The sequence below is a fragment of the Pan troglodytes genome, chromosome 2, assembly GCF_028858775.2.
Source record: "Pan troglodytes isolate AG18354 chromosome 2, NHGRI_mPanTro3-v2.0_pri, whole genome shotgun sequence".
Taxonomy (NCBI): Eukaryota; Metazoa; Chordata; class Mammalia; order Primates; family Hominidae; genus Pan; species Pan troglodytes.
The window spans coordinates 46,044,327-46,063,288 of record NC_086015.1 but is presented as its reverse complement, the minus strand read 5'-3'; the positions used below and the strand labels follow the sequence as shown (position 1 = coordinate 46,063,288).

General features: G+C 45.7%; 1 protein-coding gene across 5 annotated transcripts in view; it reads right to left on the bottom strand.

Moving 5' to 3' along the window:
- Nucleotides 1-18,962, bottom strand: part of TRAK1 (trafficking kinesin protein 1) — a 212,177-nt gene that overhangs the window by 179,112 nt on the left and 14,103 nt on the right. The window contains exon 1 of one of the 5 annotated variants that reach the window (XM_063805626.1): nucleotides 12,919-13,057. The exons of the other annotated variants lie outside the window; for them this stretch is intronic. The gene's annotated coding sequence lies outside the window, so the exon portion shown is untranslated. Of the gene's footprint in view, nucleotides 1-12,918; nucleotides 13,058-18,962 lie in introns of those variants that run through there. 5 annotated transcript variants of the gene reach the window in all.

Here is an 18,962-nt window from a genome sequence, read left to right as displayed (position 1 = left end):
AGAAGGGCTCCAAGCATTCTGTAGACATCCTCTTAATTCCATCTTCCCAGCAGTGGGGATACTAAAGTCAGAGGAACTCTAGGCACCAGCTCATTTATCCTGTGGCTTGTTAGATGAGCCAATAAATCCCACCAGAGGGGAAGCCCAGGCAGCCAGGCGAGATGGCCAAAGCGCCATCGAAACCCACAGAAACCCTCATTCCTCTAACTCTACCCTGTCGTAGAGACGTGGCCCCTATTCCCAACCTTCCCAGGCTATGGCCTCCTAAGGGTCTCTTAGGAGTTCCTGAATGGTGTAAAAATTACGTGTGGTCTTTTTTTTTTTTTTTTTCAAATGCGCTCTACAGAAGATTTAAATCAACAAAAAGATATAAAATTGCAAAGGTTGCTCAGTCAAAACCATGATTATCAAGGAAGCAAAGCTTCTGGTTCCAAATTTGGTAATCTGCTACCCATGTTAAGTTTCCAGTTTTTATCTGGTTACCCTTCAGTTTAGGGACCACTGGCCCAGAACACACATTACTGGCTTAGATACTGGCCTGACATAGGAAAGAGAGTGGTAGGGTGAAGACGGTCATTCTCTGCAGGCTCAGAGATGTGTAGGCACAAGGACTCCTGCTATGTAATATACTGAATTGCTCAATTATCCAAAGTCCACATAAGCAAAAAGCTCAAATAAACAGATTTTTCAAACTGTCTGTATATGCTAATAGGCAATTATAGCAATGGCCCTGGAATATAGGCCTGATTCAGAACTCAGTAACCCTGAATAAAGCACATTATAAAGTGTTTCAATTTACTAAACACAGCAGCCTGATATCTAACCATCCCAGGTAAGAGTCTTGGCTAAGGGTGGTAGCCAGATGGCACTGCCTCAGAATCACAGAATAACTGCTGGTGGGGATAAGAGCTGGACTCCCCAGTCTGGGTCCTGGGTCCCAACCACAGGTGTAAATTCAAGTCCAGCAAATGCCCCCTACTCCCATCTCTCCAAAGTCTGTACAAGGTTTACTCAGCAGCCAGAGCTTAAGCATTAGCATTAGGCAAAGGGTGTTTTCCCACCACCTAGGATCGGATCCATGCTGACCCACCGCCTCACAGAGAACAATGGGTTTATGTTTTTTGGGGTTTTTTGAGGCTGAGTCTTGCTCTGTCGCCCAGGCTAGAGTGTAGTGGCATGATCTGGGCTCACTGCAACCTCTGACTCCCGGGTTCAAGAGATTCTCCTGCCTCAGCCTCCCTAGTAGCTGGGATTACAGGCACGCGCCACTATGCCGGGCTAATTTTTGTACTTTTAGTAGAGACGGGGTTTCGTCATGTTGGCCAGGCTGGTCTCAAACTCCTGACCTCAGGTGATCTGCCCACCTCAGCCTCCCAAAGTGCTGGGATTATAGGCGTGAGTCACCATGCCCGGCCTGGCTTTATGGTTTAAATGAGTAATAATGTGATCCCTCCTTCAAAATTTTTAGCCTCAAATAGTTCCCACAGTAGGTTTCCTTTAACAGAAGCATGAGTCCAGCTTCTAAATACAGTTAAACAAAAAAAAATACATGTTTGTAGAGAAGTAATGCACTATGAAATGCATCCTCAGGAGCATACATTTATGGTAACAATAGATTTCTCCTTTGAAAAATTTTAATCACCACATTTCAAAATTGCCACATCCAATTTCCTGATTAGGAAAAAAAACAAATCTTTAAAAAAACACACAAGCATCAGCTGGCAAAGTTTTTATTTTCTTAAGCACATTGGTTTTGTAGCTCTAGATTCCAAAACTAAGGTAACATAAAAATCCAGAGAAATCGTGTAATTGAAGTAAAAAAAAACAGAGCACAGGAAAGAAAACAGAGAAAATTGGCAGCAGACTCGTGGCTGTTTCAGTGGTTGATCTTTGCCATGAAATCTTCTTAATAACAAATAGAGCATTTATTAATAAGCATTTAACCTGTAGCACCTCCCCTTCTCCCCATGCAGATGGAGGAGGCTCCCACATCAGCTCTACCAGGGAGCTCAAGAAACAGCCACACACAGCTGGCAAGTGGCACAGATAGCCTTGAACTTGAGCCTTCTGGCTCCAGAGCCCAACCTCTGCAAATCCAATTTGTTGACTCTACTTTCTAGGAAAGTTGCCCTCTTAAACAGAGAAAAGTCCTTCCATTTAACACAACCAATATTCAAATGGCCTTCAAGAAAATACAATGGGCTAGGCACAATGGCTCACTTCCGTATTCCCAGCACTTTGGGAGACCGAGGCAAGTGGATCTCTTGAGCTCAGGAGTTCGAGACCAGCCCGGGTAGCACGGTGAAACCCTGTCTCTACCAAGAATACAAAAAATTAGCCAAGTGTGGTGGTGTGCACCTGTGGTCCCAGCTACTAGGGAGGTTGAGGTGGGAGGATTGCCTGACCCTGAGAGGCAGAGGTTGCAGTGAGCTGTGATTGTGCCACTGCAATCCAGCCTGGGCGAGAGAGCAAGACCCTGTTTCAAAAAATAAATAAATAAAATGAAAAGCAGATGGGGATGAAAAGGACAGACTGGACACTGAGGCAGAACTGAAAAATTGATTTAAAATTCCAAAATCAGTTTTAAGATCCAAAATCAAACAATCCAGTGCCTTGGGCCACCTGAAAGCTGGGCTTCTGCCCAGGCCCAGGGCCCACCAGCAGAAGACAAACACACGAGTCCCCATTTTCAAAATAGTAAACTTGACCACAGAAATAATTGTTTTATTTATAATAAATTTTAAAGTAATTTTAAAAAAAAAGGTGGCTTCTTGCCAACTGAAAGGTATAGAAGGCTGTCTGTCAAGTAATCAAGTGCTCTTAAGAGACCAAAGCATGGTCCTCTTTCAAACCTGTGCCCCCTCTGGGGAGTTGGGGTGGCGGGGGGGTGGGGTGGGTCCTGTCATCCTAACAGGCCACTGGGAGAACCGGGAATACCAAGAAACAAAGCCAGGGACTGGCTCAGAAATGGCCAAACGCTGCAGACACAGCCTGCCTGAGACCATGAAAACCAGGATCCCCTTTACTCCCCCACCAACTCCATGGAGAAAACAAGACACAGGGTCTGGAGCTGGAAAAACACACAGGCGAAAAGCCAAAGACAACATCCATCAGAAGCTGGAGAGGTCTGCTCACAGGGCTGGGGGTAGGGGTGGAGGGGATGAGGTCAGAGCAGGGACAAAGGATTCCCAAGACAAAAGGAGAGAGGGAGGGCAGGGGTCAGGAGGAGGGGACTAGGAGGAGAAAAGGCAAAGAGACAAGGAGGAGGGAAAGAAGAGGGTGAGGGAAGCAGCAAGAGGGAGTGTGAGTCGGGGAGGGGATAGGAAAAAGAGGAATGCTGGACAGAAAGGAGGAGACCGGTAAGAGGACAAGGGAAGAAAGAAGGGGAACGGGCAATGTGAGAGGGAGGAGAAGGAGGGCAAGAGGGGACAGTGACAAGCAGAGACAGACCCATGAGACAGCTGAGTGCCTTGAAATGGTTGCTAAGCTGCTGCCCATAAGCCCACAATAACAAAGCTTAAGCTTGGAGATGTCTGCAGATATACTAATCCTTACCCCTAAAGGGAGAGGAAAGATCAGCAAGAACTCTAAAGTCAGAGTCCCCAGGATCAAACTCCACAGAAGGATCCTTCCCAAAGTATTCTCTACAAAGGAGGCCAACGTCCTTTGGTAATAAGAATCTGAGATCATTCTTTTTTAAAGATTAGATGAGGAGATAAGTATAATTAGCCACACGTCCAGACCATGACAGGTCATGGTCTACTTAAATATTAGAGAATGTAATCAGAGCAGTGAGTACAACAGATGACCCGCCCCAGAGAGAGGAAGAGCTAGTGCACTCTCTACATTAAGAACTGTATTCCACCCTGGAGCATACACTGTGAAGCAATCGTTTTCATGGGTTCACTGAAAAACAATTTGCAAGCAGAAGAAATTTCTACTCAGAAGTCTCTATGTCATTGAAAAAAATAAAAGTTCCAGGCTGGGCGCGGTGGCTCACACCTGTAATCCCAGCACTTTGGGAGGCCAAGGCGGGCAGATCGCGAGGTCAGGAGATCGAGACCATCCTGGCTAACACGGTGAAACCCCGTCTCTACTAAAAAAATACAAAAAATTAGCTGGGCGTGGTGGCGGGCGCCTGTTGTCCCAGCTACTCAGGAGGCTGAGGCAGGAGAATGGTGTGAACCCAGGAGGCAGAGCTTGCAGTGAGCCAAGATTATGCCACTGTACTCCAGGCTGGGCAACAGAGCAAGACTCTATCTCAAAAAAAAAAAAAAGAATAAAAGTTCCGTTAATGGAAGTTTAAACAATATTTTTTAAAGTAATGTAATAATCTATCTGGGCACAGTGGCTCATATCTGTAATCCCAGCACTTTGGGAGGCCCAGGCGGGCAGATCACTTGAGACCAAGAGTTCAAGACCAACCTGGCCAACATGGCAAAACCCCATCTCTACAAAAATACAAAAATTAGCCAGGTATGGTGGTGCATGCCTGTAATTTCAGCTACTCTGGAGGCTAAGGCATGAGAATCGCTTGAACCCAGGAGGCAGAGGCCACAGTGAACTGAGACTGCACCACTGCACTCCAGCCTGGGCAACAAAGTGAGACCCTGTCTCAAGACAATAATAATAATAAAATAATAATAATCTAAAAATCATTTATGATATACCATATTAATAAAATAAAGGACACAACATATATGACCATCTCAATAGATGCAGAAAAAGGATTTGACAAAATTCAACACCCTTTCATGATAAAAACATTCAACAAACTAGAAACAGGCCGAGCTCGATGGCTCACGCCTGTAATCCCAGCACTTTGGGAGGCCAAGGTGGGAGGATCACCTGAAGTCAGGAGTTTGAGACCAGCCTGGCCAACATGGCGAAACCCCGTCACTACTGAAAATACAAAAATTACCTAGGCACAGTGGCTCATGCCTGTAATTCCAGCACTTTGGGAGGCCGAGGCAAGCGGATCACCTGAGGTTGGGAGTTCAAGACCAGCCTGACCAACATGGAAAAACCTTGTCTCTACTAAAAATACAAAAGTAGCTGGGTGTGGTGGCACGTGCCTGCAATCCCAGACTCAGGAGGCTAAGGCAGGAGAATCGCTTGAACCTGGGAGGCGGAGGCTGTGGTGAGCCAAGATCGCGCCACTGCACTCCAGCCTGGGCGGCAGGGCGAGACTCCGTCTCAAAAAGAAAAGAAAAAAAAAAAATAGAAATAGAAGGGAACTTCCTCAACCCAATACAGTGTATCTATCAAAGACCCACTGCTAATATCAAACTTAACAGTGAAAGATTCAATATTTTGCCCCTATGATCAGGAGGGCATCCACTCTTACGACTCCTATTCAACATCATACTGGAAGTTCTAGCCAGAGCAATTAGAAAAAAAAAAAAGGGCCCTCATATTGAGGAGGAAGAATTAAAGCTACCACCATTTGTACATGACATTATCTTACAAATAGAAAGTCCTAAGGAACCCACTAAAAAACTATTAGAACAAATACACAAATTCAGCAAGGTTGCAAGATATAAGATCAACATACCAAATCAGTCGTATTTTTATACACTAGCAATAAACATTCCAAAAATGAAATTAAGAAAATTATTCCATTTATAATAACATCAAAAGGAATAAAATACTTAGGTATAAATTCAACAAAAGAAGTAAAAGATTTGTACACCTAAAACCACAAACAATGTGGAAAGAAATGAAAAAATGTCTAAATAAATGGGAAAACATCCCATGATCAGGTATTGGAAGGCTTAATATTGTTAAGATGTCAATACTCCTGAAATTGATCTACAGATTCAATGCAACTCCTACCAAAATCCCAGCCATTTTTTTTTTTAAGCATAAATTAACTAGCTGGTCTTAAAATTCATGTGGAAATGTAAGGAAACTAGAATAGCCAAAATAATCTTGGGGAAAAAAAAAACAACAAAGTTGGAGGACTCACACTGTCTAATTTCAAAACCTACTACACAGTTACAGTAACCAACACAGTCTGGCTGGGCGCAGTGGCTCACATCTCTAATCCAGCACTTTGAGAGGCCAAGGCGGGCAGATCACTTGAGGTCAGGAGTTCGAGATCAACCTGGCCAACATGGTGAAACCCCGTCTCTACTAAAAATACAAAAATTAGCCAGGCATGGTGGTGCACACCTGTAGTCCTAGCTACCCAGGAGGCTGAGGCAGGAGAATTGCTTGAACCTGGGAGGTGGAGGTTGCAGTGAGCCGAGATCCGTGCCACTGCGCTTCTAGCCTGGGTGACACAGTGAGACTCTGTCTCAAAAAAAAAAAAGTGTAGTACTGGCATAGGATATACAGATCAGTGAACTAGAACTAAGGGCCCAGAAATAAGAGCCCAGATATAAACCCTTACATTTATGGTCATTTGATTTTCAATAAGACAACTCAATATGGAAAGAACAGTCTTTTCAACGAATGGTACTAGTACAATCAGATATCCATATGTAAAACAATAAAGTTGTACCTTCACCTCACAGAACAAAGTTGGACCCCTCTCTCACAAAAATTAACTCAAAATGTATCATATACCTGAATATAAGAGCTAAAACTATAACATTCTTAGAACAGAAAAGGGTAATAGACCAACTCTGGGCAAAATGACTATGAGTTAGCCCTGCTCTGCAAGGAGCAGTTATATAATTAATCAATTAATTAATAAATAAATAGTAGCAACTCTTGGTGACCTTAAGGTAGGCAATGATATTTCTTAGATATGACACCAAAAGCACATGTGACCAAAAATAAATAAATAAGACTTCATTAAAATTAAAAATGTTGTGCTGTAAATGATACAATCAAAAAAGTGAAAGACAATCCATGGAAGAAAATATATGCAAATCCTATATCTGATAAAGGACTTGTATCCAGAATATATAAAGAACTCTCACAATTTAAAAAAAAAATAGGCAAAGGACCTGAATAGACATTTCTCCAAAGACATACAAATGGCCAATAAGCACATGAAAAGATGCTCAACATCATCAGCCATCCTGAAATGCAAAACCACAATGAGATAGCCCTTCATACCCACTAGGATGCCTATAATCAAACATATGAACAGTAACAAATTTTGGCAAGGATCTAGGGAGAATTAAATCATAATACACTGCTGGTGGAAATGTAAAATGGTGCAGACACATAGGAAAACAGTCTGGCAGTCCCTCTATGACCAACAATTTTGTCCTAGATATATACTCTAGCAAAATGAAAACATGTTATACATCCACACAAAAACTTGTACGCAATGTTCACAGCATTATTTATAAGATAATAAATAATAAGTGGATGGCTGGCACGTTGGCTCACGCCTGTAATCCCAACACTTTGGGAGGCCGAAGTGGGAGGATCACTTGAGGTCAGGAGTTTGAGACCAGCCTGGCCAATATGGCGAAACCCTGTCTCTACTAAAAATACAAAAATTAGCTGGGCATGTTGGTGTGCACCTGCAGTCCCAGCTACTTGGAAGGCTGAGGCAGGAGAATCACTTGATCCCAGGAGGCGGAAGTTGCAGTAAGCCGAGATCACGCCATTGCACTCCAGCCTGGGTGACAGAACGAGACTCCATTTCAAGAAATAAATAAATAATAAGTGGAAACAACCCAAACATCCATCAACTAACTGATGAATGGAAAATAAAATGTGGTATATCCATATGACAGATTAATATTTGGAAATAAACAGAAATGAAGAATTGCTACATGCTACAACATGGGCAACACTTAAAAACACTATGCCAAGTGAAAGAAGCCGAACACAAAAGACCACATATTATATGATTCCGTTTACATGAAATGTCCAAAATAGGCATATCCAGGGACAGAAAACAGATTAGAGATTGCTTAGGGCTGGAAATGGAGGGAGGGAGGATTGACTATTGACTGCTAATGAGTATGGGATTATGTTTTATGTGGGATAAAATGTTCTAAAATAATATTGTGATCACAGTTGTACAACCCTATGGTATATTAAAAATCACTAATTGGATGAACTGTAAGGTATATGAATTAATCTCAAGGCTGATTTTTAAAAAATCAATCCCAACACTTCGGGAGGCCAAGGCAGGAAGACTGCTTGAGTCCAGGAGTTTGAGACCAACCTGGGCAACATAGGGAGACTGTCTCTACAAAAAAAAAAAAATTTGAGATGAAGTCTCACTCTGTCACCCAGGCTGGAGTGCAATGGCGCAATCTCAGCTCACTGCAACCTCTGCCTCCCAGGTTCAAGTGATTCTCCTGCCTCAGCCTCCCAAGTAGCTGGGATTACAGGCGCCTGCCACCACGCCCGGCAAATTTTTTTGTATTTTTAGTAGAGATGGGATTTCACCATGTTGGCCAGGCTGGTCTTGAACTCCTGAGCTCAGGTGATCCACCCGCCTTGGCCTCCCAAAGTGCTGGGATTACAGGCGCGAGCCACTGTGCCCGGCCGCTACAAAAAATTTTTAAAAATAACCGGCCAGGTGTTGTGGCACACACCTGTGGTCCCAGCTGAGGTGGGAGGATCACTTGAGCCAGAGAGGTTGAGGTTACAGTAAGCTGTGATCACACCACTGCACTCCAACCTGGACAATGGAGTGAGAACCTGCCTCAAAAAAACACCAATATCTCCTTGCTATTTTGGGCTAGAGAAATTCAATTCAATTCAGTATTCCTGACCCTATCCCAACACCCTTGCACCTAGAAAAGAGATGAATTTAAAAGATTTTAAAGCCACCACCATGCTGCAAACTTCTAGGACGTCTCTGACCCACTGCCTCCCTTTCCATTTGAGGTCCTGCATTAGAGAAGGCAACTGACCTCTCTGAGCCAAATCTCTGTCAGGCAAGTGGCTAACAATGTTATAATCCTGTCTTTCACTTAAACATGGTCCAGCAGCTTCAGGGTAGCATCCCTTTGAATGACCTCTCAAGAATCTAGGACTGATGGTATCTTTTAAACATCACACCACACACAACTCATATCAGGAAAAAGGAGAGGCCATCTGGACTCGAACCCCTCACCCAGCCACCTGACCTCTAATGGATTTCCCAGGCTCCACTCCGGGGTCACTGGAAGGATGGAATACTATACTGCTATCATCCACACAAACACTCACTAAATGTTATTTGTTGTCATCATTAAGAAAGAAGAGGCATATGACTAAACCTGCTCTTAGAGACAGAAAGACATGATTCCAATTTTGCTCCAGTTGTTTCCTCTAGCACACACTCTCCAGACACAGGTCACGAGACTTCCTCCACCTGGGTACCTTTTCTTTAGCCCTTGGCAAGTTTTCCCAAACTCCTGGCTAAGCCAAAGCTCTTATGTTAGTCCTCTGAGAACAGTGGTCTCTGCCACAGAAACTGTCAGAGTTACAATTTGACATTTGTTTGTGAAATTGCATTAATGTCTGTCTATACTACCAGACTGTAAACACCATGAGAGTTTATACATCTGCATGCCTGCTCACCATCCCCAGTACCCTGCCTGCCATTGACTCAACACTTGCCAGGCACCTCTCTAGGTCCTGAACATCTGCAGGAAACATCAGATGAAGCCCCTGACCTCTGGAAGCTTCTGGTCTACTTAGAGGGAAGGCCAAAAACAAAATCCATAAGCCAGTGAATAAGATAATTAAGGAAAATGGGTCTAAAATGGACACACCGTGTATATCTGTCCAATAAAAGAATGATGATGAACCTTATCTAATCAGTTACTTGAATCCTAAAACTCTAAAAGCAGCTTCTATGGTATCACACTACAACAATAGCACATTTCTGCTCTGTGGTACCACAGCATTATCTACTGCACTTGGCCAGGTTAAATTCAAAGCATGATGGCTCACACCTGTTAATCCCGATGCTTTGGGAGGCCAAGGTGGGAAGACAGCTGGAGCCTAAGAGTATGAGATCAGCATGGGCAACATAACAAGATTTGTCTCTACAAAAAATAATAAGAAATTATGATGATTCAAGCAGCAGAGAAAAAAAGAAAAATAATAAAATTTACAAAAATAGAATAAATGAATAAATAAAAATTAGCCAGGTGTGGTGGCATGCACCTGTAATCCTAGCTACTCAGGAAGCTGAGGTAGGAGGACTGCTTGAGCCCCAAAGTTCGAGGCTACAGTGAGCTATGATTGCACCACTGCACTCCAGCTGGGTGACAGAGCAAGACCCTGTCTCAAAAAGATAGAAAATAAAAAGTACAATAAACTCCCTAGAAGGTTAAAAGGCATTTGGCTGTTACAGAGTCAAGCCTAGGAAGTCTGTAACTCTTAGGACTAGAAACATGCTAATTTTCCCCTTGTGTGACATGAGTCAGAACAGTCATGGCTATCTCATGACCCAGGAATTCTGTTACACTGCTCTGGTGATTACAGCTTGTGATTTCAAGAGGTTCATAAATGTGTGGGGAAAGAGCAGAGAGGCTGCAGAGAAAGCCTGCTCCAATGAGCCAGTACCCACTTCCAAATCCATGCCCATCTATCTACCCTGGCAGAGAGACAGAGCAACTTCTAAGAGCTGTAAGAGGAACACACACTGGGTATCATGAAAACCCACTAAGTGAAGATTGAAAAGTTCACATTTTAGTCATTCAGTAAATATTTACTGAGTACCTACTATGTACCAGGCACTACTGTGAGGCACTGCTAGTGCTGAGAATATAGCAGAAAATGAATCCAACAAAAATCTCTGCCCTCATGGAACCTACAATCTTTTGGGAGTAATGATCTCAACAAGCTCAGGCCCCTGTAACACAGAGACAAGAACTGCCCTTTGGGTCAAGTGCCAGATGCCAGGTCAGCCATCTCTGTGTACCCCACTGTCCAAATAAAGCCTCTCACAGATGCCCTTTACTTTTAAGGGGCCGCAGACCAAAATATCAGCAGTGCCAGGCCACTGTCAAAACTGCTGACACAGATGGGTCACTTGGGGTCAGGGAAGGCTTCCCAGGCCAACCGTAGGTCTGACTTAAAAGTTGAGCAGGAAATACCTAGACTGCCAGAAAAAGCTGGAGCTGCCAGAACAGGCTGTGCAGAGAAGCAGGTAGGGTTTGGGGGTGGGCAGAGTTCTCTATATAGGCAGAGGTAACTGCAGAAGCAAAAGTCCTGGAGAAGGGAGAAGCACGGCCCATTAGAAAACTGAAAACGCTCTGAATGGCTTTAGCAAGGGGAGGAGAGGCAGCAGCCTCTTTTGCCCCATGGGGAGCTCCCGAACTGCTTTTAAGCAGGGGAGTGATGGGATTCGATCTGCACTTTAGGAAGGTCACTTAACACCAGAGTAGAGAAAACATTAGAGCAGCCAAGTCCAACAGGACAATCAGGGAGATCTGGGAGGTGACTGACCAGAAGGGGCTAGAGCAAAAAGAAGTGTCAGGAAAAGGTACTGGTTCCTGCCTGAGCAGCTGAGGACAGCAGTGCCCTCCATGTCACTGCTCACAGGCAGACCCTTTTCTTTGGGGGTGGCAGGGAACGGGTAATGGCAGTGGTGGTCAGCCGGGCAGCATTTGTACAGGCTACGATGGAGGTGAGGAATGAGCAGACAGGTGGGTGAACAGGTCCAGAGCTCAGGAGACAGGTCTGAACCAAGATTTGGGTAGTGATGGCAACCAAGCACTGGCCTGGCGAGATCACCAGGAGCCTTGCCAGTCTTAATTGCCATCTACAAGGCAATTAAGGTGGTGTGGTTGGAGAAGTAGGAGGAAAACCAAGAGGGTGTAGCTTCCCAGAAGCCAAGGGAAGCAGCATTTCCAGAAGGAAAGAATGAGGGTATTATAGAGCATGATGTCAAAGGTCAAAGAATGCCAGGACTAGAAGGTGTTTTATGGACTTAGCACCATATTCACTGGGTTATGGGTGCTCGAATAACAGGCTCAGGTGTCTGATGGCAAGAGGGTCAGGGAAAGGAGAAAGAAGGCACTTTGGTGAGACCGGCAATGAAGTAGGAGAAGAGCAATGGCTGCAGGGGATGTGGCCTAGAGAACTGGTAGAGAACTGAGCATGTAACAGGATGGTGAGATGGAGGCCACAGGCAAGATGAGGCTGAAGAGACAGAGAGGGGCTAATGGACCAAGTGCTGCTCCTAAGGAGGTGGGATAGGATCTGTCTCGGTGGCACAAACTAGCTCAGGGAGGAAGAGGGCCCCTCCTTCACCTAACAGGAGGCAGACCAGAAGAACAGCCCTTACATGGCTGGGAAAGAGGGCTGGAGGCACCACACCTGGTGGCTCCTGCTCACGCTGTTAAGGCAGCTTCTAAAGGCCAAGGGCAAGCATGAGGTACAGCGTTTGAGAAAGACACGGAAAGTCTAGAACAGTAATCATGGCAAAAGGCAGAGAGAAGACTAACGAAATACAACAGGAGCCAGATGCAGTGGCTCATGTCTGTAATCCCAGCCCTTCAGGAGACTGAGGCGGGCAGACCACTTGAGCCCAGGAGTTAGACCATCCGGGACAACATGGAGAAACCTCATCTCTATAAGAAATACAAAAATTAGCCAGGTGTAGTGGCGCATGCCTGTGGTCCCAGCTACTCAGGAGGCTGAGGTGGGAGAATCACCTGAGCCCAGGGAGGTCGAGGCTGCAGTGAGCCGTGATTGTGCCACTGCACTCCAGCCTGGGTGACACAGTGAGACTCTGTCTCAAATTTTTTTAAAAAGGACCCTATGACCCAGCTGACGTTGGTTTACAGGGTCACCATGCTGGATTGATAGGTGACTATGTGATTTCTCCAGCAGCTCTCAGAAGGCAGGGGCAGAGTCCTGCCAGGTGCACAAAGGAAGGACAATGGGTGCTCACTGATGAAAGAATGGGGTGCAGGGGAAAAGCCAGAACATGGATGGGGCAAGGAATGTCTGCAGAGGGATAGGAGGACTGGCATTCAGGGAACAAGGTGATTGTACTCAGGATTTCAGATGAACAGGTAACTCCAGGAGATGACACAGTCCAGGCTATGACCAGGGCAGTGGGTGAAGCAGGGTGGAGAAGCCACCACTGGACAGGAGATGGATCAAGATGCTAGGTGAGTCATCGGAACCCAGAATGATGCAGCGGTATGTCAGGGGAAGATGATCTTGAGCCAAATCTCCCAGTCTTCAAGGAATGAGGCAGAGAGTCTGGGAGTAGAGGGAGGAAAAAGAGAAAATATCAACACATCACCTGTCCCAAAGGAATGGAGATCAAGATCTCCTTCACCGAATGCATCTTACATGCTGTCAACAAGCAAGAGCAAGGCAGAACTTTATATATATTGCCTTATCTAATCCCCACAACCACACTACACAGTCTTATTCTAGATGAAAAAACTGTGGCTCATAGGCTAAGGACTTGCCCAAAATCACAGATGATTGATTGATTGATTGATTGATTGATTGAGACAGGGTCTTGCTCTGTTGATTGGGCTAGAATGCAGTGGCCCAGTCACAGCTCACTGCAGCCTCAAATTCCTGGGGTCAAGTGATCCTCCTGCCTCAGCCCCTCAATAGCTAAGACCACAGGCGTGTGCCACCACGCCTGGCTAATGTTAAATTTTTTTGTAGAGATGAGGTCTCACTACATTACCCAGGCTACCAAGATCACAGATCTTAAACATGCTGAATCCAGAATTTGAGGTTCAGGCTTCCAAACACCAAAGCCGCTCCGCCCCACCACATTCACAGAGCGACAGCATAGATTGCATTATTTATGCCCCAGCAATCCCTTATCCCCACACCAGAGCTCTCTAATTGCGCCTCACACATTTCCAAGGAGGAGGGGTCACGGACTGCCAGGCTGCTGGGTAATAAGCACCGGCTGTCCTCTTGAATGGCTTACTGTACTGGCTGAGATGGGAGGCCGCGGTAATTACCCAGAGCCCATTAAAAAGCACTGGGAATGTGATGTGCTAATACTTCCAGAACAAACACATCGAAATATTGGTTTTTAAGGAAACACTGGCCTAGAATTTATATTTCTAAAAAAGCTGACTTGATCATAACTCCACAGGAAAAATTCCTTCCCACATTTCCAAACAAGCCAGTCAGTGGTTTGTTTTGTTTCAAGAGTAGGTCTCACTCTGTTGTCCACGCTGGAGTGCAGGTGGCGCAATCATGGCTCACCACAGCCTTGAACTCTCGGGCTCAAGAGATCCTCCCACCTCAGCCTCTGAGTAGCTGGAACTACAGGCACGCACGGCTATGCCTGGCAGCCAGTGTTTTAATTCCAATGGCAACATAGTTTCATTATAAGAAGAAAAGCAGCCTACCACACTTGTTTTATGGGGTTACAAAATGTTTGCTGCCAGACTGGGAGCAAAAAGAAACCCTGAGGAAATAAAAGATATGACAATAGTCTTGTTGCCAACATTAATACAAAAGATAGCCAATGGTATTCATCTGGCTCTTAATTAGTTTGATATTTATTTATTTGGATATCAATAAGACATAGAGGAAAAGCCTGAGAAGAGGCTGGAGGTTGCAAAGATGGTTTTGTTTTTTTTTCAGGTTGACCCACTCTGGGTGTATTTGAGCAAAATCTTGGGGCTTCCCACAGTACTTGGCAAGACACGCCTGGCTACGAACAACATGGGACAATGGGCAGCCTCGCTGCACTGCACAGAGGAAAGGAAAGAGGCCTTGCAGCCACTGCCTGGGAAGGAGCAGCACATTCTGCACTAACCAGGCATGCCTCACTCACTGCAATCCCCAAACAAGCCCACCTCTCCGTGTTGATTATTCTTACCATACTCCACCAGAAAGCAGCATGATTTTCTGTCCTCAAATACTTCAGATTCCAAGAGAACTGCACCTTCTAGAGTCTCTACTGATAACCTCAGCCACTTACCCACTTGAAGCATCAGCACACACTTAAAAAGGAAACCTGCTAAGCACTCCTGACTCAGTCTCTCCAGGCCTGCGGGTGAAGGAGCTGATTCCCCTCACTTTTCAGAAGATGGGGAAGAATTCAGACTTCACCCCATGCCCCATCCCTTCCCCGCCCCCTAACCCATGCTGTGCTCAGAGCCAGCAGCTTTGCAGGGAGGGAACTAATCTCAGATTGTTGAGGTGAGCAAGAGTGATAATGATGAGCCTTGGATCAGCTGTTTAATCTTTTTATACTCTCCCTGGTCCCTGAAATTCTGATCTTTACTCTGGGGGCATTTTATTATCCATGCCGTGAGGAAACTGGAAACGCACCTCAGACAGCCCCACTCTTAAAAGGATCATTTGGAAAACAGTAAATTTCAAATGAGGCACTGCATCCAGACACAGCCTAAGCAAATTTTACAACACATATACTGAGGAAGTACTATCAAATCACCTGAAGAATGTTCAGAAAACTATTTTTTTGAGACAAGGTCTCGCTCTGTCCCCTGAGCTGGAGTACAGTAGCACAATCATGGCTCACCGTAACCTCAAATTCCTGGGCTCAAGTGATTCTCCTCCCTCAGCCTCCATAGTAGCTAGGACTACAGGCGCACACCACCATGCCTGGCTAACTTTTTTATTTTTTGTGGAGATGGGGGTCTCGCTATGTTGCTATCAAGCTATCCTCCTGCCTCAGCCTCCCAAAGTGCTGGGATTACAGGCATGAGCCACCATGTCCAGTCAGGAATCTTTGGAAAACTTTCAATTTTGAAAATTCAAGGCCAGGCACGGTGGCTCACGCCTGTAATCCCAGCACTTTGGGAGGTCGAGGCGGGTGGATCACAAGGTCAGGCGTTCGAGACCGGCCTGGCCAATATCGTGAAACCCCATCTCTACTAAAAATACAAAAAAAATTAGCCAGGCATGGTGGCACATGCCTGTAATCCCAGCTACTTGGGAGGCTGAGGCAGGAGAATTGCTCGAATCTGGGAGGTGGAGGCTGCAGTGAGCCGAGATCACGCCACTGCACTCCAGCCCGGGTGACAGAGTGAGACTCCATCTCAAAAAAAAAAAAAAAAAAAAAAAAATCAAATAGCTGAGGTTAAGTGTCACTGACACTGTGCTCTGAGCACATTGTTCCGTTTTCTCTTTGTACTCTGTTCAATCGTTACACCATGCTCAATGATTTGGGATGAAGTTTGAGGTTTACCTTCTTACTTCTGCCAATGAAAGTAATCTCTCAGCTACAAAATAAAAGAACATTCTCCTTCTTCATCCACTACTTCTAGCTTGAGATGAAGATGCTTCCACCTAGTTCTCAAATACCGGGAAAACTTTAACCCAAGCAGTCCCTACTAACTGCCTGACCAACAAGTTACATATATATATATATATATATATATATATATTCTTTTTTTTTTTTTTGAGATGGAGTCTCCCTCTGTCACCCAGGCTGCAGTGCAGTGGTGCAATCTTGGCTCTATGCAACTTCCATCTCCCAGATTCAAGCAATATTCCTGCCTCAGTCTCCCAAGTAGCTGGGATTACAGGCATACGCTACCATGCCTGGTCCATCTTTGTATTTTTAGTAGAGATGGGGTTTCATCACGTTGGGCAGGCTGGTCTTGAACTCCTGACCTCAAGTGATCCACCCACCTCGGCCTCCCAAAGTGCTGGGATTACAGACGTGAGCTACCACGCCCGGCCATATATATATATATATATATATATATATATATATATATTTTTTTTTTTTTTTAGAGACAGGGTCTCGCTTTGTCTCACAGGCTGGAGTACAGTGGCGAGATCACAGCTTACTGCTGCCTTGCGCTCCTGAGCTCAAAAGGGATCCTCCCACCTCAGCCTCCCAATGTTGCCCATGCCGGTCTGGAACTTCTGGCCTCAAGCTATCCTCCTGTCTCAGCCTCCCAAAGTGCTGGGATTATAGGTGTGAACCACCACACCCAGCCAACAACAATTTTTAAGCCCAGGATTTTAAAATTATGTAAATGTTTTCTGACTTAAAAATTCCATTTAGATGTCTGTGAGATCTCGGCATCACCCTCGCCTCTTCTCTCCCTTGGCTGCTCCTGTCCCTCTACCCCGCAGGGCACGTCACATCCTTCCACTGCCTTGAAATGCCACCTTCTACCACTCTCCTTCTCCCACCTATCCCAGTGCAAAACCCTCTCTACCATCCGTACTTCCAATCATGCCTCCCCTATTCTGGCTCTCCACACAGAAGCTGGGGTTTCATTTAAAAAATCAATCAGGGCCAGTCGCAGTAGCGTACACCTGTAATCACAGCACTTTGGGAGGCTGAGGTGGGTGGATCACTTGAGGCCAGGAGTTTGAGACCAGCCTGCCAACATGGCAAAACCTCGTCTCTACTAAAAATACAAAAATTAGCCAGGCATGGTGGCACGCACCTGTAATCCAAGCTACTTGGGAGGCTGAAACATGAGAATCACTTGAACCGGGGAGGCAGAGGTTGCAGTGAGCTAAGATCACACCACAGCACTCCAGCCTGGCCAACAGAGTGAGACTCTGTCTCAAAAAAAAAAAAAAATTCTATCAGGCTGGGCACACTGACTCATACCTGTAATCCCAGCACTTAGGGAAGACAAGGAGGGAGGATGCCTTGAGCTCAGGAGTTCAAGACTACCCTGGGCAACATAGTGAGACCCCATCTCTACCAAAAAAACAAGCAAAATTAGCCAGGCATGGTGGCGCGCACCTGCAGTCCCAGCTACTGGAGGGGCTGAGGTGGGAGGATCACTCAAGCCCAGAAGGTTGATGCTCCCATGAGCTGAGACTGCACCGCTGCATGCCAGCCTGGGTGACAGAGCAAGACACTGTGATATGGTTTGGATCTCTGTCCCCGCCCAAATCTCATGTTGAATTGTAATCCCCAATGCTGGAGGTGGGGCCTGGTGGGAGGTGATTGGATCATGGGGGTGGTTTCTTATGGTTTAACACCATCCCCCTTGGTACTGTTTAAAAGTGTGTAGCACCTCTATCTTTTCTCTTCCTCCTGCTCCAGCCAAATGAAGTGCTGGCTCCCCCTTTGCCTTCCACCATGATTGTAAGTTTCCTGAGGCCTCCCTAGAAGCCAAGTAGATGCCAGCACCATGCTTCCTGTGCAGGCTGTAGAACCATGAGCCAATCAAACCTTTTCTTTGTAAATTACCCAATCCTAGGTATTTATTTATAGCCATGTGAGAATAGACTAACATACTGTCTCATAAATAAATCATCTAAAAATCAATCAATTCTTGTCACTCCCCTGCAGCTTCCTCCATACTCAGAATCCTCCAGTAGTTCCCAATCATATGCAGATTAAAATACCCACTCCCTTACAACAGCCAGCAGGCCAGTGGGATGCAGCCATCCCCTGACTATCTCCTGGCTTCATCCACGTCCACTTTCCCCAGGGGCCCCTGCACTGCAGCCACACTGGCCTTCTCACCAAGGCCTCTGCACTTGCTGTTTGCTCTGCCTGGGAAGCTTTTCCTCCATATGTTCCCATGGCTCAATCCCCATTCAATCTCTGCTCACCTATAACCTCCCTAAAGACACCTCTGCTGCCACCTCATTCTCTCCCCTAGTCACTACCTGGTACCATATCCTGCATCTATTACTACATTGGGTCTCTTTGGTCTGCCCCCAGACCTGGACTGTCTCATTTACTGTCATAACTCAGTGCCTGGCCCAGGGAAGCCACACAGCTCACACTTAGCAATCACTGATCTAAGTGGGTCTCCAGCTCCCCATTCTGCCAGGAATCCCCTGACTCTAATCAAAGGTGATTCTTACCTGCGGAAGACCTGTAAAATCAGAGTGAACCATGTATTTCTGGAATAAACATAAACCACTCAGCAACTCTACTGGGGAGCAGCATGTAAACACGTGGCCCACCGCCTGGTGTTCCGGCACCTGTATCCACTAGTTTGTAAGAACAGAGGCTGTGGCCGGGGGTGGTGGCTCATGCCTGTAATCCCAGCACTTTGGGAGGCCAAGGCAGGTGGATCACCTGAGGTCGGGAGTTTGAGACCAGCCTGGCCAACATGATGAAACCCCGTCTCTACTAAAAATACAAAAAA